Genomic DNA, 15,700 nt, shown 5'->3' on the forward strand with positions numbered 1-15,700 from the left:
CTTCCACTCCTTAACATCCTATGTATGTGTATGAACATACCATTCTCTTTAAATTCCTAAAGCAAGCTCAGACAGCACAATGTGTTTAAGCAATGTGGCTTTCGTCACATATCACATTCTTCCAGATATATTTTTCCAAATGGAAAGATGGCTCAACATTTTCTATTATTATTTTAGATGAAATCTTCAGCAATATGTTGTTGATACTGTACCGAAGTAAATACTGTATGCTTTAGTCTCTCAGGGGCCCTCATGAAAATGAGATGCATGTCTCAGGGGGCTATCTCAGAGGAGAGAAATTCTAAATAAAATAGCATGAAGGAAGAGGCACACATGAATTTATTATAAGAAAATATTCTTTTGTGTAATCTTGGACTTAAAGAAAATGAGATGTTGCCCAACAGATTGGTATCATTCTGTGGCTCTATGTGGTCACATATGGCTTAAAAACATAGTGATTTAAATCGGCCCTTTTGTGAAATAGACTACGGGAATTTTGTTTTACACTGATGGAGGGTAGCTCATTTATGTGTGTCATATAGCATATTCTATTGGTCTACCTCAGACCTCTCTTTTTGACTGACAGCTCAGCCTGTCTTCTTTTCTGCTCCTCCCCAACCCCCACTCCCTTGAAGTAAAGTAAGGAGGAGCCACAAGCATCTCAGGCTTTACAGTTAAGTGAAGTGCAAATTAGCCCAAAGAACGAGGGTGCAGTTTAAAAAGCACTAGTGAGCCTGGAATAGATTTAGGCCAACTAAGGAGATAATTGCTCAAATAGTCTTTTTTTAGCCTGGGGTCTTTCATTAAGCTTGGGTACCCCTTCTGCATAGAAGGCTTTCCTTCTGGGCTTATACATTTCCAGTGGTTTTGTCTAAAATCTGTTTGCCAAAAATAGCCCTGTTACTTTTTAGGGGTAGGCTTATTAGATTTTTTTTTAATTCAGAAAAATATCTGAAAACATAATCCAGGTAACCCTTGTTAACGTTTTAAAGAAGTACATACTTAGATAAATGAAACTACACAGGCAAGTATAGAATTTGTTCTTCATCCTCCTAAAAACAAAGCATGTAGTTTTTCTATACGCAGCTCCAGAAAAGGATTTTATCCTATCATATACTTTCGAGCCACGTGCACACACGTTTCTTTGTGTGCTTTCCCCTTAGCACAAATACTTGCTCTTGGGTAGGTATTTTGAAGACTGGAGAAAAGTAAATGTTAGAAAAAATGTAGTGCCCTTGCCTGCAAGAGAATAATTTGCCTGAAAATGTAGTTTTAGTTTGTATGTACAAAATATTCTTTTGGGGCTGGGAAGGTGGCTCAGGGGTAGAGCGCTTGCCTTGCATGCATGAGGCCCTGGGTTCGATTCCTCAGCACCACATAAGCAAAAAGAAAAAAAGCCGGAAGTGGTGCTGTGGCTCAAGTGGTAGAGCACTAGCTTTGAGCTGAAGAGCTGAGGGACAGCGCCCAGGCCCAGAGTACAGGCCCCACGACTGGGCCCCCCCACAAAATATATATATATTATATATATATATATATATATATTCTTTTGCATAACACATCAGTTGGCTCTTTGGTTACAAGGGTACAAACCACGTTAATGTAGTTTACGACTTAAATGCATACATATATACATATATGTGTGAATGAATATTTATTCATTTATATTTATGACAGGAGAGAACTACTGATACAGAATCTCCTACTGCTGCTCTCAGCAGGCAGGAAGGGCCCACAGAGACTCGGCATTTCGGCTCGGCAGCCCACAACCTGTAGCAGGCAATGTTCGCTTAGTTATCCAGACAGGAATGAGGCTATATTTTGTAAGAAGCTTGCTATGCACAGGGGGCTTGGGCCTGGTCTTCCGGGTAGGATGAATGACTCTGTTGCCAGACTTGTTTTGTCCCTGTCTCCCTCTCCTTATGCCTTCGTGGTGGTTTTGTTTTGTTTTTTGATAAGTTTTTAATTGTGAAAATACATGGGCAAGGTAATGAGTACATTTCTTATCAAGCATTGTTGCCTCCTCCTTCGTTTTTCCTCTACCATCCCTGCCCTCCCATCTCCACGACTACACTCTCCTCCCCCCCACACCCCACACCCCACACCCCCACACCCTCACCAAAGTTGTAAAGTTTGTTTTTCGACATAGCATCTTGCACATCTCATTGTTGCAACGGGTCCATCTGTATCGATTTGTTTTTCCCCTTCCCCTGCACAAATTATACCAACATAAAATACAGTGAAAGCAGGGGTTATACTGTGGGGGAGGGACATACAAAGCAACAAAAAAATCATCTTATAAATATGTTAGAAACAATCGCAAGAAAGAAAAAGCCACTTGAGTCCTTATCTTGGGGTTCATTTCACCTAACATCACCTTATCTGACCTTTTCTGCTTGACTCAGACATATACTAGTTTTTGCAAATAAGGTAAACCATGGGACCTAGGTTTCTTTGGGCCTGGCTTACTTCACATAATTTAATTTTTTCCAAGTCTTTCTATTTCCTAACAAATGGGGCAATGTCATTCTTTCTGATGGAGGCATAGAATTCCATTGTGTATATATACCACATTTTCTTGATCCATTCATCTACTGAGGGGCATCTGGGTTGGTTCCATATCTTAGCTATGGTAAATAAGGCTGCAATAAACATAGTTGTGCTGGTAGCTTTAGTGTGGTCTTGTTTGTGATCATTTGGGTAAATGCCCAAAAGTGGGATTGCTGGGTCATAGGGGAGTTCTATGTGGAGTCTTTTGAGGAACCTCCATACTGCTTTCCAAAGTGGTTGAACAAGTTTACACTCCCACCAACAATGCAGTAAGGTTCCCTTCTGTCCACATCCCCTGTGGTTGTTTTTTTATATGTATTAGGACATAGTTTTGACCTTAAAATAATTTGAAGTTTAAAATTTAGCCATTTTAAGAGTGTCATTTAGTGATAAAATTACAGATTTGTGCCACCATGGCTACTGCTGGACATGGGTGTCATCCACTATCTCTGGATATTGGGGGAACCAGGACCGCAGCTTCAAAGGACCATGGCAGGGTTTGCTTCACAGGGCTGCAAGAGCACTACAAGCATGTTGAGCTAAACACTCTGGTGCGCAGAAGGCCGGTGGGTGCTGCACTGTGATACCGTGGCCCTGCCCCTGACTCGGGCACACATTTGCAGTCTCATGAGATTGACTGATACCCAACATTTAAGCTGAAAAGGAAGGCAGGCTTGTTGGCTGGATTTTAATGAACAAGAGGTCCAGCAGAGGACTCTGGGCAGTTTTCACAGACAAAGGGAGGAGAGGCTTATAAGCAAAGCAAAAATCAGGAAAAAGAACCCCTAAAAGGGCAGCTGGAATTAGTGTCACAATCTTTGCTTCCTTCTTCAGAACATTTCATGTAAATTGTCACCCAATATAGTACACTTCATCCTCTTAGCATCTCTGCTCTCCCCTTTCCTTTCTTCCTTCTCCCCTCTTCTTCGTTCCCTCCCCTCCTCCTCCCTGCCCTCCTCCTGCTGCTAAATAATAAGTTTCATTATTACTTAGCCATAGGTGTGAAAGTTCATTTCTAGACTCTCACTTCTATTCTATCTTATATACCTACTGTTACTTCAGTGTTATTGCCTTGACTATTCTGGTTTTATAGTAACTTTAGAATGTTCAGCAGTCTGGTTGTATAAGTTTTCCCATTTTGTCCTCTCTGCACAGACTTATGGCTGGCTGGGGATATGTTGGCAGCTTGACCTTTTTGATGTCTTTAACATAATACATGTTGCTAATTGACTATTCTGTCTCATTTCTGGTTCTGCCTTCAAAATTCTGGTGGGTCTGAAGGTGTATTGCTTTATTCAGCCAGGATGGAAGCCTCTGACAGAGCCGTTGGTCTTTACCATTCATTTGTCTGTTGTCAAGGACAATGACAAGGATACTGGGTGTGGAAACTTTCCTGGCCTTAGTCTCAAGTGCAATAATCAGTCCCTCTACCAATAAAACTGCTGATTTTCATAGCTTACCCCTCATTGGCTATAAAAACATCTCTTAAGACTTCCCTAGACTCTCAAAGTGAAGTAGTTTTTCATAGATTCTTAATTCTGCACGTACCTTTGGTCAGTTTCTAGATTCCTGAGGTGTAGTTGTTTTAATAGTTTGTCCAAGTTTGTTGTTTCTTTGGGGGAGATATTATTTGCCCAGTAATAAATCCTCCATTCAGAAGTCCTGTCTCTCATAGTCTCTATAGAGAAAAAATGATACCCACTTTTAGAAAAAAGTAATACACAATAGACTTCATTCACCTGTTAGGTAGCTGCGATCAAGTCATAGCCCATCTTGTGGTTTTTTTTTAATATTTTTTATTGTGAAGATACTATACAGAGGGGTTACAGTTACACAAGTAACGTAATGAGTACATTTCCTATTGAGCATTGTTACCCCTTGCTTTGTTTTTCCCCAACTAGCCCTTCCCTTCCTAGCCCATCTTGTTTTATATACATATCTATCTACTTCCCATCTTCCATTATATTTGAATCAAATCATAGATCTTAAATTTCATTTGTAAACATTTCATTGTCTATTCCTAAATGTAAAGTTTTCATTTTAACATAATAGAAATATAATTATACATTTTAAAAATTCATAGTGGTTTTTTCTTTATCTAATCAATATTCAATTTCCATTGGTTTCATAAATGTCAAAGATTTGTTATTTGTTTTGTTCTGTTTTGATAATCTTTTATTAGGACAGTATCCAAATACAGATTTATGTTTTACAATATATTATATACTACTAAGTCTCTTGTCATCTATAGTTTTTCTCACTTCATTTTTTAATCATCTAGGTCTCTTGTCCAGGAAAGTTTTCTTCAGACTGTTTAAATCCTTATAGTCCTTCCTACTCTGTTACTTTGTTTACTGTAATTTCCTGTAAATTCACAATTGGATCAAAATCTGCCTTGTCCAATACAATAGTCACTATCCACATTGTTATTATGTACATTTCAACTCTAATTAATTAAAAGTAAGTTTGAGAATCTTTTCATCTGTCATTCTAGCCACATTTCAGGTGACCAGTAGCTGCACGTGAATAGACATTACTAGATTAGAGAGTTTGTGTACAGCACTTCCATCCGTGACACAGTTCTCTGGGATGGCACATAGCTGGGTGCTTGATCAGATTCGGGAATGGCCTTTTCCTTTAGAGGGTAGCCCATAAATGATTGCATGTTCCCCAATCCTAAGATATTTACTAATTATCTTTTTTTAAATGATGCTAACTGTTGATAGAATTGATTATCTTTATTTAGTAGAGATTACAAAATAGGGATACAATTCTGTCCTTCATGTTTCATTAAAGAAGGCACCTTATCAAGAGAGACTCTTCACCCATTAGTTACCTAGTAGTTATTCAAGAGTAGATTCCTGTAGAAAAGACAGAATAAATTCTTCTTTTTTGCTTATTTGGAAACTATTATCTTTAAACTACATGCCAATCTAAAATAGGTGATTTCTCTTCTTACTTTAATGAAATACTTATTTTAGCATATAAAACAAATTCTTAGAATTTAAACATTTTGTTCATGAATAAAAAGATTAAACTACTATCAATATTTTTCCTTTGTGCAATTACAGGGGTTTGAAGATGAGGCCTCATACTCTTTCTTCACTTTTTTGCTCAAGGCTAGCATTCTACCACTTGAGTGATACATCTGCTTCCATCTATCTTATGATTAATTGGGAATTGAAATCTCTCAGATTTGTCCAGGCTGCTTCAAACCTGGCTCCTCAGATCTTAGCCTCTTGAGTAGTTAGGATTACAGGTATGAACCACCGGTTCCCCATCTAAACTACTTTAGATCTTAAAAGCATCCTGTGTAAAATTTCACAAATATATTTTCTACTTAGGTAGTTCTTGTGAGATTGAATCCTACATAGCGTTAATCTCTAATTATTAAGGTGTTGATGTATTTTATCAGTGAAGAATAACATTAGTTTCCTGAATCTTGGGAGACTTGCTTTATGTGACTCTAAACTCTTGTGCCTTGAACACATCCTAGGAACAGAATTAGATTACTATAAAAATCAGGGAATGGTAGAAAATAAACTTAGGATCACACTTTCCTTCTGTTTGTTTTTTCTTCACTTTTCTTTTATTTCAAGATTATATTCTTTATTTTTTTCAAAGTTTAATATTGATTTGCTTCAATCATTGCATGCCAATGATAATGTTTTGATAAAATTTATTATTAGATTAAGAAAATAAAAACATTTACACTATTGTCTTCATCTGTTTTCTGCTGCTTTAGCAGTACTTGATGCTGGGTTTAAGTTTATTTTTTAGTGTTTACAAGGATGGCAGTCCATTATCCAGGTATTGGCCTCATTTTAGTGTTTCTTTTCGACACTGCTCCGTGGGGAGGGATGCCACAGGCTGAGACATCTGAAACCTCCTGTGAAATATGCTGAATGCCGTTATCCTAACAGCCCTAACTTCCAACACCTTCCAACGCAAGTTAATATAGTATATTGGTTGCAACGTGAACTTGGAAAGGGACATTTAAACATAGCAAGTATTTAGGATACATTTGAAAAGATAGTGAATTATATTTATAATCCAATAACAAATATACTAATTAATTGACTTATCATTTTTTCCTTTAGTTAATAGAATTATGTCTCAGTGAAATAGTTTATGGTAGTTTTTGTAGAAAATTCTAAGATTCGTTGCACTAATAAACTGATTTGTTGAATTCAAACCCCTTGGTACAACTACTTAAAGATAAGAAAAAGAAAATTCTAAGATTGTTCCATTTTTCATTAAGAATTTTTAATACTGATAAATCATTGTGCTTCTTATGTAAGCCATTTATTAATGCTTTGTGAAGGCTTTCAAGTTGTAGAGAGTAAGATTGCAGTGCTGTGATGTGTTGAGACGGGTAGAGGTCAAAGGGAGCAGGCATCGCTAATTAAAAACCCGTGCTGGAGAGGACATGAAGAGAGCCCCGGGGACTGCTGGGGATAGCTAGATTGGTGACCACTAATTTTTCAGTAACTGTTTGGTGAGTTCAAATGTGTGCAAAACTTGAGGAAGGATTAACCTTTGTTAACCAAGGTTGGTCCTTGATGAATTTCCACTGAAAGGCATGCATCGCGTCTTAAAGCAGGAAAACAGTACCACTTCACATACCTTCAAATTTCAACGTACTTAGAATCAAAACTGCAAGACATAATAATTCTGTGTCCATACATCTTAAAGTGGTCATTTAAAATTGTTGAATGTCTAGTGTCTGTGTAAAACTGGCCCCTTCGGGATTCTGCCCATGGGTCTACTCACTGCGGAGCTTCTCTTAGTGAGGAGAAATGGGAATCTGGTAGTTAAGTAATTATCCAGTCACAGTAGAAGGCCAGAATAAGGTTGAGAGTTGTAACTTGAAAGCTTCTTTGTTACGGGTTTGTGTTTTGTGTTATAAATGATTTTTTTTTTCATAGCTACTGCCCCACATGCCTTTCAGAGATCATTTTCTGTTCTTTTCAGATGTGGTTTCTTTCTTGTTATTGGTACTGATGCATTGGTTTATAAGATAGCTGCCTTCTAGTTAAAGCAATCTTAAGGAGGAATCTGGGAATGCTTTGAAAGTCAAACCATGCTCTGAAAACGTATGGGTTTACCAACCTATCTATCTAATACTTTCAGGAGCTTTAAAATCCTCTTACTGAAACAGTCACACCCTTGATAATATGCATTATTTTAACTAGTAATGCTGCAAATGATTGTTGATTATTGTTATGAGTTACAATTTTTTTCTTTTTTTCTTTGTAATTAATTTAGTATCTTGCTATAATGTTAGTCTGTCTCAGATTTCTTGATGAAATTACATACAATTCATTTGGGAACTGTATGGATAAATGGTCTTGAATTTGTTCTCTTAACAAATTACTAAATATTTGGTTTACTTTGTATTATGGTTGAAATAACTTCATGCAAACAGTGTTGGTATTAAGTTCTTTTTCAGTAAAACCTCATAGAGAATGGAGTTTCCACTTTCTAAGTCCACTGCCTCTTTTTATTTTCTAAATTAGGGTTTGTGTAAATACACATGTGTATGTGTGCATGTTTATATATGTGTGTATGGGTAAAATGTTCTTAGCCTTTTCTCCAAATTACAGTTTTTCCTTTACAAATTTAAAGATAATTTAAATGTTGAACATAACATTTTTTCTGGACTTGGGGTAAGCAGTTCTGTTTTGTTACAGGCTTATCAGTAACCTTTGCACATAATATGATATTGTCTGAATGTCTTATTTTGTTCAGCTCTCCCTGGCACTGATGAAGCCTAAGGCTGCTGTTTCTTTGAGTTACTGATAATTTTTTATCTGATTAACTGACACATTTAGTTGAAATCAGACACAGCCCTTAGGCTGGGCATGGATTTAATTTAAAAAGTATCAAAGGTTTTCTCTGTGTGCTATTTAATCATCATGTTTATCAGGCAAAGAAAAATTACCGGAAGGACCATAGGGAGAGGGTTATCTTAAGGAGCAGTAGCTTGGGAAATTGATAATGGCTACAAGGTAATTTACTGCTAACTTTTACATTCATTAATATAACATTTCCCGCTAATAATTACAGTGCATGTAATATACTAATTAAATTGAAAGCTTTATCACTAATTTTCTTTTTGCTGAACCCTAAGATAGCTGGATAAGAAGTGAGAATGTGAAATTGAAGAAAGCCAATGTGGTCACACTGATTTAAACAATTGGCTATTTGGCCAGTTAGAACATTTTAGAGCTCGAAAGTGAAATCACAATGAGTGTTTAGAAGAATTCATTTAGGCCATGACAAGAAAATGAAATTTCTAAATGAATGAAGTCAGGAGGTAGTATGGATTTATAAATATGACACTGGTCTGACCTGCAGTGGTAATACATCTCCCAGGAACCAACGTGCCTCTGCTTTTCATGGCCATGATGGCACCACTCTAATGAATGAATATGCTGGGTTGATGGAGCACCCTGCTGCTGTGAGACCTGAGCAGGGCCTCTGCCTGCTATTATACTTGGTAATGTAACTCACTTGCTCCTGGAAAACTCGTCCAAGCTATGGAACAAAGCACAGTCACTACCAGGCACCAGTTCAGAGAAAATCTATCCCCTAAAAGATTCCTTAACAAAACTACAGCACAAAAACATTCTGAAAAGGAATTTAAATGACTCATACAGTAAGTGTCATAGCCTGATATATAGTTACTACATAATTGTACATTTTAATCCAGCAGTAAGCCTCCAGGGTTTTTTCCCCCCACTTCTATTAATGATATGCATAGGGTATAATAAAAACTAAAATAATATAATCATTTCAACTTGTATGAAAATAAAACCCATAATTAAGAAGTCTTATCTTTGTAGATATGCACAATAAAGTATTGTGTCATAGCTAAGTATCTTTTGGCACAATTACAAATGTATTTGGTTTTCTTTTGAAAGACTCATGTTCATTTTTAAGGCAGAAAAGTTTCAGTATTTTCACATGGAAAAGAAAAATAATATCAGAATAATGGGCACACACAGACCCTTGAGTCTCCTCTTTACCAGTGAAGACACTGAAATACAGAGAGATGAGGAGATTTGGCTAATGTACCATGGTGAAACATCAAAAATATATATGTAGTTTTCTAGTGGTTTATTGGAGATAAGAGTCTCACAGACTTTCCTGTCCGGGCTGGCTTTGAACTGCGATCCTCAGATCTCAGCCTCCTGAGTAGCTAGGATTATAGATGAGCCACCAGCGCCTGGCTCAAACCTTTCATTTCTTTGTGCCCTTTTTAGCCACTCAGTGCAATCTTGATGTCTTCTATAATTTTTCTTTCTCTGTTTATATATTTTATATATATTTATATCTTATTTCTCATCTAGTGGTGGGTAGGCTGCTGCAGGACAGTCGCCATTTTAATGTTTTCTTTATATCTACTGCTATTTTTGTTCTACCACCCTTGGCCCTCTTTATAGCTATGTTTTGTTTTGTTTCAACTTCATCTTTTTTATTATTATTTTTTCCAGTCCTGGAGCTTGAACTCAGAGCCTGGGCACTGTCCCTGAGCTTCTTTTACTCAAAACTAGTTCTTTGCCACTTGTGCCACAGCGCCACTTCTGGCTTTTATCTGTTTATGTGGTACTGAGGAATCGAACCCAGGGCTTCATGCATGCTAGGCAAGCACTCTACCATTAAGCCACATTCTCAGCCCTCAGTCTGCTCTTTTCCACACTGATTTCTTCTCCTTCTGACTCTTACAATCCAGAAAAGAATATTAACATGTTAATGGCACTGACCAAGATGCATTGTTGATGACATGTTGAATTGAAATTCCTCCATACAATGATTTAAAGAGAATAAAAAGTAATTTAGTAAGATTAAAGTGTTAATGTAATACAACTGACAATAAAAAATACTTCAGAGCAAATCAGAATTTCTTGTTTCTTTAAAACAACTTTAGAAAGAACGTCTGCTTCTCTGTATTTGATCACAAAATGCTAAGGCTTAATCAAAGAAGTACACACTTCAATTTAACCAAGATGTTTAAAGTAGCATTGGAGTCTCCAATTGTCTCTAGATGGCCAACTGGTCATCATTTGGGGGTCTCCAATGTTAAGATTTCTAATTTGGATTATAGAGGTAATTCAGAGAATCTTTTATTCTTGGATATGTATACGTGCTAACATATAAAAGACCACCTTCTGTGTTGTGCTAACACAGAGTCATTGGTAGTAAAATAAACTAGTAGAGTTATTGGGAAAAATCAGTTTGAAGTGTCCTCAAAAAATTAAAAATAGAACCACTTTATCCTTATAGTAAGAATGCCTTGTGAACTTAAAGGGGAAAATAACTATAGTTCTAAACTTTTCTGATTCTTATGTACATAGTTTGGTCTGGAATAACTTTTATACTGTTACAACGAAATGTAGACTCCAAAGTAAAATAACACATTGTTAGTTATTAAATGGAAATAACTGACAAATTATTTTGATTTTTCTGAAATTTAACATGCCTTTTCCCCTGCTTAATAGAGAACGCTCACAAAGGGAAATGATGATGCTACAAATTAGTGGCCTAATACTCTCTCTCAGAGAAGTCCAGATGGTAAACATTTTCCATTTTAGAATTATTTTATATTGATGATTCTGAGAAAAACAAATCCTCTCTCTTTTTTTCCTCCTTTCACAACAAAGGGAAAAAAAACCCTCTTGTTTCCATTTCTTGGAGCAACAAATACTTTTTCAACAAGCAATATAAATTAGAATTTTAGTAAGATGCCTGAATATTTTACTTGGCTATTCTGTCATTTTTAGAATTATTTCATATAAAGTACTATTTATTTTCTAAGATAATTTTTGTTACTCCTGACTCGAGTAATTCTACGAAGTGAAAAATTAGAAAATTCAGTAAAAAAAGATTTAGTACTTTACTGGCCATATAAATCTTTAGCTTAGTTATCCATTCCCACAGCATCGTTGCCACTCACAAGTGTTTCTTATTTAATAATACCATGTTGCCAGAAGCCCAGTATTGCCACTCAGAACTACAGTGCAAGCACATTTCTTTAATGAATGGTTCGTATTAAAATGTTAGAATGCCTTTCAGATGAAAAGCACTTTAAATTCAGCAGATCGTTTTCTTTTTTTTTTTCTCAACAGGCAGGATCTCATTAGCAGAATAATACTGGTATCTGAAGCATTTTTCAAAGAAAATAATATCTCTGATAAGTGCAAGCTGCATATACTCTCATCTTTCGAATAAGTAGGCCTCTTCTTCATTTATAGAAAAAGGACATCTTTTTTTTTCCAGTTTATTTTGTTGGCTTTTTGAGTCAACCTTTCTGTACTGAAGTCAGCAAGTAAATGTTGAGCGAATAGAACCTTAATTTGGTAGTAGATGTGTGTGTACCTTTAAGCCCTAGTATCATCTGTCATTATTAACACTCTTTAAGTGCTGAGAAGAGACAAGAGTCAGGCCCCTTTCCTAGCAGAGATCCATCCTATCCTGTGTGAGTCAGGCCCCTTTCCTAGCAGAGATCCATCCTATCCTGTGTGAGTCAGGCCCCTTTCCTAGCAGAAATCCATCCTATCCTGTGTGTGTTCCTGATACTTTAGTGCACTGATGTTTAGAGTAGCTAGTTATTCTTCAGAGTAAATCACAAACCCTGAATAAACTGTTCTGTGTTTATATATGCTTTGGTGATCAGAATAATACTAAATGTATATTAGGACTTTATTTGCATAACAGAAAGGTTTAATCACACAATCAGCTACTAAGTAGATATTGATCATTAAAATGTGTACATTGGTAGTTGATAGTAGTTAATGTTTTTAGAGCCAGATTGGTTCTTTAGAAATTTCTTGTTAGGTTTTCCTTTGTGTGTGCGTGTGTGAGAGAGAGACAGAGACACAGAGAAAAAGAGAGAGGTTTTTTTTTTTTTAATCAGTTTTGCTTTGTTTGTGGCTTTAGTTACTCTCCAGATGAGGGCTCCTGCTTTGCTTTGGGCCAGTCTCCGTCTTCTGTCTTCCCCCCTGTGCTTCCCATGTGGCTTGGGTAACATGGACACATCACCACATCTGGCTGGTTGGCTGAAATGGTATTTTGCTAAATTTTTTCCCAGACTTGCCTTGAACCACAGTTCTACTGATCTCTGCCTCCTGAATAGTGAAGATCACAACTACCATGCCTAGCCTATAAACCTGTATGAAAGAGAATGTAATAAACCAGTCACTGGTGGCTCACACCGTAATCCCAGCTACCTAGGAGTCTGAGATCTGAGGATTGCAGTTCAGAGCAGCCCAGGCAGGGAAGCCCATAAGACTCTGATCTCCAACCAACCAGAAAAAAGCTGAAAATATAGCTGTGGTACACGAGATAGAGGACCAGCCTGGAGGAGCGGCAGCTGCCATCAGTTGTGCATCTGTTACCCATAGTCATAGGATCCAGAAGGACAAAGGATCAACAATTCCCAATGCTCAATAGTTGGAGTACTTTTTTTAAGTGATTATCTCAGGCATGGGCCTCAAGTTTCTCATCCTATACTATTTAGGAAGCATAGGTTGGTGGATTAGGGTTCGAAACCAGACCAGAATTTCCAAGAATTTTTTTTTTGGGGGGGGAGTCATGGGGCTTGAACTCTGGGCCTGGGCGCTGTCCCTCAGCTCTTCAGCTCAAGGCTAGCGCTCTACCACTTTAGCCACAGCACCACTTCCAAGAATTTCTTTATAATATAAAGTCCAGACCAAATTTACATGTTCGGCATGTACATGTGTATACATGGCTACAGATGCTCCTATTTTTGTAAAACTCAACTGTTGCTCTGTAATGTTTCCCAGCCTCAGTGGAGAAACCTAGAGATTATCTTGGCTTTTCTCCTGCATTAACAATTTAAATATGAGAAATGTGGTTGATCATTTGTATTTAGCCTTTGGATCCATGTGTTCATGTATTAGCTCAGCTGAATAATGCTTAGTACAAATGGCCTTGTGCCTACAGGGAAGTGTGAAAATGGCAGTAATAAGGAAGCTATGTTTTTATCAGTTTGTTTATTTGTGCTCTCTCTATTGTTATTGTAAGTCAGATCATTGCCTGGACTAGCTTTTTAACTATCTTGCCGGTGTGTTTTACCTTGATAAAGATTGGGTTAGTGACTTTTAAGCAGCCAATGAACCTGTGATATCTGCTTTTCAAACCTTGTCATAGCTGACTCTGTAAGAATGTTCTATGTCCCTTATTTATAAAAACGAAAATGATAATGAAAGTTTACCTCAGGGAGCCCTGTGTGAACAGTATCTCATATAAATGTTTAATGGCATTATACACTGCTATTACTCAGGGAAGCAACTCGACTTTATCCTAGGTTATACTCATACATCCATCATTAATAGTGATAATGGTGTAGGCTGAATAGTTTCTATTTGTGTCTGATAGCTGTCGTTGCTTAGCAATACACTAGGCCATTTAGGGTCCAGTCTTTGACTCCAATGTCTTGTTAATGACATTTGTTTTTCATTTTGTTCTCCTTTAGTCTTAAGGAAAATATAATCCAAATTCTCTGAATTTTGTTGAGTTTAGCAATATAAACTCTTCAAATGAAAACAGCAACTTTATACCAACATTATTTAATTGTTCCAATTGATAATTAAACACACAACAAAAAATGATTAATTAGTCAGGTTCGTTTCCCCAGGGATTTGCCATTCATCCTTTGGTGAATTTGTCAGTGTCTGTGTTTTGGCTTCAAATGTGTATCCTTTGTTCCATCAGTTACAGTGGCAAACTCCCCATCGATGGTTGTAGTCAACCCTCTCATTTTAAAATTCAGTGGTTTTGTGAAACTTTCAACAGCATATGGTAATGTGGAAGGAACAGGGCAGACATGGCTGGAAGACAAAAAGAGTGTTCTACTTTCTTGCTACAACTTCAATTAGTTAACCCTCTTGGTTTTTTATGTACAGAAGAATAAATTTAATATTTGTATTTCATAAGTGGCTGATAAGATATATAAAGTACCTAGGTTGTAATAGGTAGCTGGTAATATTACTGCTTTATTCTTTGGTTGCCATCAGGCTTCTTTCTGCATCTGTGCACACACCCTTACTTTATTGTGGCTGTCTCCTCCTTTTACCACCACCACTTCTCTCGTGCCTTTGCTGAGTTTGTCTGCTTTTCCCTCTCCCTTAATGTTGGTGTGCCTTTGGAGTTTTGTACCCCTTCTCTTCACCTCTGTGTCCTGTTTCTTAAAGTTCTTGTTTTCTCCAGAGGCTGGAAGTATGTGCTGATAACTCTTACGTAAATACCACTCTATGTTTGTATTCAGAGTTCCATTCAGTATATCTAACAGTGCTATGAACTTTCTGCTGGGGATAGTGGCATGAATTCTATTCTGATCTATGATACATTTGAAGTTAATGAAGAACATGGGGACTTGTTTTTATTCCATTGACTTACAGAAACTTTTATAAAAAGAAAATGACTTAGGAAAAGTTACAAGGAAGTGTTCTTACCAAGTTGCTGAGGCTGCAAAATAAAGATAATAGATCTTTTCCTGAAATATTATCTAACAATCATTTTATTTGGGGGTCAGTTTGTACAGATATTCCTCTCATTCTGGAAGTAAAATTTAAATTGGCTTTATCTCCAAAGGTATTAGGAATTCCTGTTGTGCATTTTTGTTTATCCTTCAGGCACACAAGGTTCTTTCAGTGTCTCTGGAAATTAGGCCTGTTTTCTATGAAACACAATTTTTTTATTCACAGTCCATGTTTGGTAAGACCAATACTCAAGTCATCTCTGAAGTAATTCTTCTGCATGTCCATAAGATGGGATGGGGTCTCTTTCACCGCTGTTCAGGGAACCGCTGCCCAGCAGCCACTGCCTTTTCATCTGTTCTGTAGACAGCAGCCCATGTTGTATAGTATTCTTCCCTGAGTGTACTACCTTACATTTCTACATTACATCTCAGAACTGTCCTTCCAAGTTCCCAAGCTGTCCATATCCATGCATGTGCTTGATTGATCTTGTTGTGTACTTGTGTGTGTGTGCGCGCACATGCCCATGTGTGTGCCAGTACTGGGGCATGAACTCAGGACTTGGGCACTGTCCCTGAGTTTTTGTTTTGGGTTGTTTTTTTTTTTTTTGTTCAAGGCTAATGCTTTACCACTTGAACCATACCTCCACT

At 37.1% G+C, this 15,700-nt stretch overlaps 1 protein-coding gene across 1 annotated transcript in view; it reads left to right on the plus strand.

The window, feature by feature from the left end:
• Dph6 (diphthamine biosynthesis 6) overlaps positions 1 to 15,700 on the plus strand; it is an 80,948-nt gene that overhangs the window by 38,154 nt on the left and 27,094 nt on the right. The window lies entirely within an intron of this gene.

This window comes from Dipodomys ordii, unplaced genomic scaffold, assembly GCF_000151885.1.
Source record: "Dipodomys ordii isolate 6190 unplaced genomic scaffold, Dord_2.0 Scaffold11, whole genome shotgun sequence".
Classification (NCBI taxonomy): domain Eukaryota; kingdom Metazoa; phylum Chordata; class Mammalia; order Rodentia; family Heteromyidae; genus Dipodomys; species Dipodomys ordii.